Genomic DNA, 7,950 nt, shown 5'->3' with positions numbered 1-7,950 from the left:
TGAATATAATGGAAGTGAAACCAGTAAACCCACTTGGTATCACTTGAGAATAATGCATGTGAACATAATTCAAGAAAGAATCTTCCACTTGATTTAGATAAGTAATTGTGACTACCATTGAATTGTGATTTCACTTGAGAACACTGTTCAAAAAATCATCCGATTTAACAATTAATTAGCTGATTAATCGCTAATCGCCAGCCAACTGAGTTGACACCGATAAGCGATTTCCTCAACATTATTTGCGAATAATACAAGCTGCTTAATCCAGTAACACATATCAAGCAAATTGAATGAACACAAAAACGGAATACATAGCGGTGTATATTTGTAGGGGTGTAAACGGATCGGATCATTTTGCACATACCATATCTTTTACCATACATTTTTCTCGGATTAGAATCAGAGCGGATATTGACCGATTTCGGATTCGAACGCAGATATACCAGACTGTGGATTTGAATCGAAAATGGGGTAGACTCGGACCGAAAATAAAAATAATCGGACATATGCTCTCATTGGTAGATATAGTTATAGTTCTGGCAAATCTTACGAGGGATTTAAACTTCAAGTCTTGTGTAGTTACGAGAAAGGAGACAATACGCTGAAAATCAAGCATTGGTAGAAATTAGAGCTAAACATGCTTGCCAAATGAATTCTCTAAGTCAATAACTACTGACTTTGTGAGATAGGCATTGTTTTTTGACTCAAAAATTGGATTATCCAGTTTAAAATCTTCGGACTATCCTAATTAAATTTCAAATGATCTATATTAGCATGCTATTTGCTATACCATATCATATACCGTATCCGGAGCACCACTTCGAAATCGGATATCCTTATTTGCTATTTTTTTTAAATCGGATGTGGATACCTTAAAACGAATTCAAGACCGGTTTCAACGTGAAAATTATCCTATCCATTCGCACCACTTCACTAAATGATCTCTGGTGACTTAATTGCACGGGACATGAAATATTCTGGGAAGCCAGCACAACCTCCCTATGTCCCCAAAAACCAAGGAGAAATGTCCTGCACGAAATGACACACTCGCCGACACAGTTTTAGGCAAGTGGAAGTTCACTATACAACGAACACCTAAAACATGTAGGCTAACTTTCTACCTGCAGCTTTCCTTCTAGTGAAACGCTCATGATGAAGGTGAAACAGAAAGTGTGGTAACATACTCCCAAACGTCAACATGGAGACACAATTTCACCGGCGCCCAACCATCGAACTACGACCTTTAACACCCCACACCCTTGTAGGCATAGCCACGAGATTTTAGGATCCTCGCCGTTGCAACGTACGATCAATCTGCATCCATTAACACTAACAATAATGCCTAATGGTTAATTATGTGACTCACAAACCTCATCATGAATCTACATAATGAGTATTGCGATTACTAAATGCAAATCTCAACCAAAAAATATTATTTAATTGATATTTTTTGCTAAATTTCAAGAAAGGAGAAACATGCGTACCCACACCCTTGTAGGCATAGCCACGAGATTTTAGGATCCTCACCGAAGAGCAGTTGCAACGTACGATCAATCTGCATCCATTAACACTAACAATAATGTCTAATGGTTAATTATGTGACTCACAAACCTCATCATGAATCTACATAATGAGTATTGCGATTACTAAATGCAAATCTCAACCAAAAAATATTATTTAATTGAGATTTTTTGCTAAATTTCAAGAAAGGAGAAACATGCGTACCCACTACATATTTTTCTACAACATCTTTCGGATAAAAAATCTCACCAACCATTTTACATCAAATATATCATTAGATTCCCATTTAAAAATCATTCATGAAAAGTGCGGAGAGCGCTACTTATTAATGACTAAACAATGTACTCCCTCCGATCCATAATAAGTGATGGAACTTTAGTTCAACTAATCTAAATTTGAACTAAAGTTATGACACTTATTCTGGATCGAAGGGAGTAATAGAAAGTGTTCCCTCGAAAAAAACAACAACTAACAATCGTCAAGGAAAGCACTATTCGACCAGACTGAGGAAACCTGCTAGCCGCCTCCATCATCGTGACCACGGATGCCCTGGAAGGCAAACCTGGTCGCTAAAAATCATCTCGGTCATCCATCTTTCTCCTCAAAACAGCATAAAGATCATGTACACAATAAAATATCATATAAATCAGAAGCTCTGTTATTATGCAGGAAGACAATGTTATACCGTGAGGTAAACTATAATTTAATCTTGTGAATTGATCATGTAACCTGCTGCATTGATAGGCTTATGGACAATGAATTACCCAGGCTGACATAACTTCTTATTAAATTAAGCCTTTAACAACACCTTTGACATGTTCGTAAAGTGTAAATACACTACCTGGTTCTTGTATTTTCTTCAATCCTCATAGAATACCAACTGAAGCTAGTTCTGGAGCCTCTCGGGCATCCTCAACATGAAATGCCACAGAATGATATATATTCCTAGGAAAAAGAAAAGAAACAAATGTGTGTTAATCCCTGCATGTATCATAGAACAATGACCTGGAGAAACCAGGATCCTTCATTTGGCTGAAACAAATTTGCCTGCAAGATGTGTACATGAGGTAAATGACAATTCATATGTATTCTTTGGACGCTATCACTACAGAAACTCATGCGTGTGCAAGGCATCGTTTTAATGCTCTGTATTGCATATGTACAGCGAAAACCACATCCACATTTTAGTGGTCATTCTAATCATTTTAATACTCCCACTAACATCTTGACTCCACTAAAATTTTGACCCATTTAACAGAGAACATCCCATGACCTTAATAAAAAACATCAATACAAAACTTTTCATTGCAGTAATACAAATTAAACCAACAGTACAGTCACGCCATTCTATCCATTCTATGGCCACAGTGACAATACTGCAGAGTTATACAAAAGGTTCTAACACAGTAGGCACCGACAAAAAAAAGTGTTCACAAATAATATTATAAGACAGTTAGTTCCCTTCGATTAATGTGGTAGCTTTCCGGTAACTATAAATGGTCTATCCATGGCTTTTGTGTTGAAATACTGAGTTAAGAAGCCCCATTGTGCTTATGAACAATTGATCGAAGTGTAAGTATGTTGGGGAGTCATCGGTTGTTTCGAGAGTTAGTTTGTAAAAAGATAAGAAGATTCCTTTTGTTTGTGCATAACAGTGAAACAAAAAAGGTTCTTAATGTTGCATATACAGAACCCACATAACAACAAATTCTAAGGCATGCATCCTTCTGCGGGCCTCTCCGCCTGATTAAAATTGCTTTTGACAGGAGCTCGTGTATAAATGTATAATTTAGCTTGCTTAGTTTAGCAAACTATAATTTCTGGGTCATCAAATTTATAAAACACTTAACTCAGAGGGTAGCAGCGACAGAGCATGCCATCATCCAATACTTAACAATTGGGAAAAAATAATTCAACGAAACAAATCTAGAGGCTCACTTGAAACACAATTCTGGCCAGCAGCAAGCACTGCTCCTTAGGTTGGACAGTTTTTTTTTAAATAAGCATTTGCAAGAAGCTAGAAAATCTAGATATTAGCACATTTATTGATTATATCATTTGTGAGTCGTGACAGAACCAGCTCATCAAGTTTGCTAAAAACATTATGCTACCTGCTCATCTTCATAGTTTAGAAGATAAGCGACACACTTTACATGCAGTTTACAAGAATGATTTATTTGAATACCAGATATAATTATATACCTTTGGAAGACAAGACTTGTCTCCAAATCAATTGAATCCATACTATAGTCTTAAAAAGAGCAATTCTTTGAGGCATTAACACAAATACATAGAGTGCAATACCACAGATTGACGAGGACAGGGGAACGACAAACATATATCAGGCATATAAATTAAGGAGACATGCATGCCATACTCCGAATGGAGAATCGACCTTGGTGAGTTCGACAGGGAGAATGCCAGGCAAAACTGGAGATATGCAGCTGCTGGATAATGCTGGAGGTGGAATCTGTATTGCCTTCCGTGCCTGTTGTGGGCTTGTGGCAACCACCTGCGAGATGAGTACACCGTGTCATAAGTTCAGGAATTGGATATGCACTAAAATCATCTGACGGATTCTTCATTGAATGTAAAGCACAATAAAATACTGAAAGGTGCAAGGTCGTCGCACCTCCCCTTCCTCTTCCTGCTGCACCCCACGATCAATCCGAGGGGGAGGTGGATACGCGTCTCACTCGGGAGGTGGTGACGACGCGACAGTAAGGCCCCCCATGCTGCTGCCGGTGAACGTGTAGGACATGCAGGTGGTGACGTCGTGGGAGCAGAGCTTCGTCTTGGAGGGCATCACCGCGCGCCGCCGTGAGAGAAAGAATGGAATATGGTGAGATTTGTCGATAGCTTCGACCACAGCGGCCGGAAGAAGGCCGGCTCCCTTCTGCTCCCTGCTCCCTGGGCAGGTGAGATTTGATATGATACGGTGCTAAGCCTAAAGATAGAGATTTAGGCAAGAATTAATGATAATTAGGTAGACTTTGGGGGAGTGGTGTTTTGGAACATGGGAGCATATGCTCCCTCTATTTTGAAATGCATCTTACACATATTTTGAATTTCAAAAATATTGAAACCAAAAATTCGCATGTAAATCTTCTCGTGCTACACGCTTAGAAAGTTGTTTCATAAAAAAACGACTTATCATGTGACGTGTGTAAAAAAGACAAAACTCAGTGCTGAAAATAATGCTTTTCACAAGATAAGTTTTGTCTTTTTTATATAGACCACAAAAAATATTTGTTTTTCGTGAAACTTGACGAACGAACATATATTATGAAGATGTACATGTAAAATTTTTTGTTAAAATTTTTCGACATTTCGAAATATGATTTTTTGGTAGAGGGTGCATACGCACCCGGGAGCCGAATTGAATTTCCGAGACTTTGGTAAGTAATCTGATTTCATAAGGATTGACGGAAGGATTCATAATTCCTTGATTCATATGTATTGACGGCGTGATTGACTGAAACGGCAATTCAGATATTTGTATGGTGATTTATGTCGTGAGCGCTAACAAAGGAAAAAAAAAAGAACTGCTCCAATTTAATACTAAAGATTAAGTTTTACGGTGATTAATTGCTACCGTGCTAAAGATGGTTGTGAGATTATTTCCTTATTAATTTGTAGCATGATTATTGTTTCCATAAATGTTTGCGAACTGTTGGATGTTAAGCGGAGGCCGCGAGATTAGATCGAACGGTCAAGATGTTCTCAATCTCCTTCACCAAACGCGTTGTATGACGTACGACCAACTCAAATATAATAGTAAAGATAGGACCTGCTCCCAACCATAATACTCCCTGACAAAAAGGCTCCCAACCATTTCTCTCTAGGATAGGAGTAAGAAAATAGACATTTCTGCTCCCGATCATATTCTTCATAATGGTTAGAGACTTTCTTATTTTGGACAGATAGGACGCTCCCCTCGGTCGCCTCCTCCAGGCGACGGGGGAGCCAAACCCTAGCCCCCGCCGCCGCCACCTAGTCCCCAGCCCTCTCCCTCGTCGTCCCCCGAGGCCGCCGGCGGCTAAGCCGTCCGCCGCCGATGAAGGGGGCGGCGAGGCTCTATGCCTCTCGGGATCTCGCGCGGCCGCCTCGGAGGGAAGACGTCGCCCTGGACCCCGGAGGTCGTCGCCGTCGTGCGCCCTCGGCCTCAACGCCGCCTCCTGCTGTTCGCCGCCCGTCGTCGGCCGGCCTTGGCGAGGGATGGCGGGGGAGGGCTCTGCGGCGCCGGGGCTGCTGCGGCCGGGCCCGATCTGAGCTTCGGCGGGCCTGCGTACGGGGCGACATCGTCACGGCCTGGGCTTCTGGCGGCCGGATCCGCTGCCTCCTGCTATGGCCTGGCCGGTTTTGCGTTTCTCCGGCGAGTGGTGGTTGTTTGGTGGATGGCAGCACGGCGGCGGCCACGGCGAGGGCCTTGGGCCGGGAGGGCTGCGCGGCGGCGGCTTCGGGTTGGCCACGAGGTTGCTGCGTGAGGTCTGCGACGGTGGCGTGGCTGCGTGCGAGGGTCGTGCGACGCGGTGGTGGAGTGTCGTCGCCGGCGTATGGAGGCCAGGGCGGAAGCGGCTTGTTCCTGGGAGGAGGAGTTCGGTGAGGGGCGCGACGGGACGGCAACCTCGGTTTTCTCGGCGGTGTGGCGGCTGCGGTGGCCGCGTGGGCGGCGTAGCGGTCGGATCTGGGAGTTCTTGTCTGCGGGCTTCGGCGTTCGTCTTCGGGCTCTGTGTTGGTGTTGGTCGGCATCCCCTCTATGTGGCGTTCCGGCGGCGCCCACGGTGTTCTTCGGCGATGCTCCGTTGGCTACAGGCGCGTTGCTCCGGGGTTCGCGATACGGCGGATGCAGGTGGTGGTCTGTGCCGGTCCTCTTTTGGGCAGGCGCGAGTTTCTTGGGACTCTTCGCTGGGCGAAAGCTTTGTCTTGGCGGCCGGCCAGGACCGACGACGGTGACGCCCGTGGGCGCCACTTCCTTCTTGAAGGCGTCGTCGAAGCGGGTGTCTCTTGATCTTCGCCCGAGCTCTCCGGGGAAACCCTAGATCCCTCACGGGATCAGGCGAGGCGGCGCTCTGGTGTCGCTTTGCCTCTTGGGGCCTCGCTTTGGACGTCCACTGGTCAGAGGGGTTTGTGGAGTGTTTTGGCGGTTCGGTGGAGGCGGATTCGTCTTCGGCCAGGTGGGACGCGGCCTCGGGGTCGGTGTGGTAGTTGGAGCGGTGGCTCCGGTTTTTTCGCCTCCGCCTGTTGCGTTAAGGTGTGGTGTCGACCTGGTTGGTCGTCGACCCGTGTGGAGCGCAGCCTCGGGGCTGGCGTGTGGTGTTGTGTTGTAACGATTTTTCGGCCAGTTTTCCTCATAAACGGGCCAACTCTTTTCTCCTATATCAATGAAAGGCAAAGCTTTTGCCTCGTTTCAAAAAAAGTTAGAGACTTTCTTCAGAAAACAAAAGAGACATTGAACTGCAATAGCCTAATTCTTTAGATAAACTTAATTCTGTTACTTTGACATTCTTTGCTATACGCATGAAGCTAACCATTACTATTTGCTACTCCCTGTATATTGCTTCAGTCTACAGCTCTAGAAATGCAAGACATATATGGCATGCACTAGGGTGCTTAATACGGAAATGGCTTCTACCTGTGCAATGTCAGAGTGTCATGCATTTAGTTAATCATGCCTCAGTTATACTGTACAGGTATCAAATGGTAAATCGTGAATCATTATTCCAGTACAAGTTGAATCTGGCAGGTTGTAAGAAGGGAGGGTAGGATGAGTTACCTGAAGCTGGTCATGGTTGTGCTGCTCCGGCCCATAAAAGTGCGAGCTTTGACCTCCAAGTCGCTGGCACTGGCGGGCGTGGGGACCAAGAGGAAGGAGGCGCCGCTACCGTGGGAAGGAAGAGGGCTGACCGGTCGCCGAGCCTCCTCACTACCAGCGCCGCTATTTCGACCTCGATCTGCTGCTGCTGAGCCCCCGGAGTACGCTGGGCCACCGGAATCGAGGGATAAAGAGTCTACATTTCCGTGGATGGAGGCTTGGGGGAGAGAGCAGGGGAACTAAACAGGGGAGAGGAGACGCGGGAGAGCGGTGCGGTGGCCGGTTCGGCGCAGACGCGAGAGGGAGGCACGGCGCGGCACGGACGCAAGCGAGGCGCGGCGTGGACTCGGTTGAGGCGCGGACTCAGACGAGGCGCAACATGGGCGACACCAAGAACGGGAAGCGGCGGAGAGAGGAAATTGCACATAACACCATATGTTGGGGCATATTTTGCACAAAACCACAATCATGTCTTGTTTTTGCACAGAACACTATATTTTGTTGTAATTGTTGCACAAAACACTAAATAGGGATATTAACTCGTTTGACACACAATTAGGCTCATGGGTTGGTTATGTGCTGCCCGCGGACAGCAACGTGTATGCACGCGT

The 7,950-nt window shown here is 45.2% G+C and overlaps 1 long non-coding RNA gene across 4 annotated transcripts; it reads right to left on the bottom strand.

The window, feature by feature from the left end:
* Positions 1–922: 922 nt before the first annotated feature.
* On the bottom strand, positions 923–7,623 carry LOC124669655. 4 transcript variants are annotated; one of them, XR_006992278.1, is made up of 5 exons: positions 7,301–7,623; positions 4,157–4,471; positions 3,920–4,036; positions 1,488–2,469; positions 923–1,332 (listed from the first exon to the last, which is right to left on the bottom strand). It is a non-coding gene; the product is annotated as an uncharacterized LOC124669655 (long non-coding RNA). The 4 variants fall into 4 exon arrangements; XR_006992279.1 differs by having other exon boundaries at positions 3,902–4,036; positions 4,157–4,434; XR_006992277.1 differs by having other exon boundaries at positions 4,157–4,434.
* Between the last annotated feature and the right edge of the window lie 327 nt (positions 7,624–7,950).

This window comes from Lolium rigidum, chromosome 7 (genome assembly GCF_022539505.1).
Source record: "Lolium rigidum isolate FL_2022 chromosome 7, APGP_CSIRO_Lrig_0.1, whole genome shotgun sequence".
NCBI classification, from domain to species: domain Eukaryota; kingdom Viridiplantae; phylum Streptophyta; class Magnoliopsida; order Poales; family Poaceae; genus Lolium; species Lolium rigidum.
Note: the sequence above shows the minus strand (reverse complement) of the source record. Positions and strands in the feature narration are given on the sequence as shown.